Genomic DNA, 238 nt, shown 5'->3' with positions numbered 1-238 from the left:
AAAAAGGCCCTTTTATGCAGTGTAATCTTTTGATATGAAAATTCCTCTCTATGAGGAATTACCAGATCGAGAGCAGATGTTATCTACGATATGATTAGGTTAAGATCTTGCTGTCCGTTAATGCCTACTGATTTAGTATTCAACAATAAATGAAATGTAGTGTGGACTATTAAAATGGCATTGTATTATGTGCCAATGATATATGGAAACATTTAGGAAAGATTTATCTTGAATATAT

General features: G+C 31.5%; 1 protein-coding gene across 1 annotated transcript in view; it reads right to left on the bottom strand.

Moving 5' to 3' along the window:
• Window positions 1-238, bottom strand: part of LOC119587121 (sodium-dependent noradrenaline transporter-like) — an 11,503-nt gene that overhangs the window by 9,463 nt on the left and 1,802 nt on the right. The gene's annotated exons all lie outside the window — the stretch shown is intronic.

This window comes from Penaeus monodon, chromosome 22 (assembly GCF_015228065.2).
Source record: "Penaeus monodon isolate SGIC_2016 chromosome 22, NSTDA_Pmon_1, whole genome shotgun sequence".
Lineage (NCBI taxonomy): Eukaryota > Metazoa > Arthropoda > Malacostraca > Decapoda > Penaeidae > Penaeus > Penaeus monodon.
This window is presented reverse-complemented; position numbering and strand designations above follow the sequence as displayed.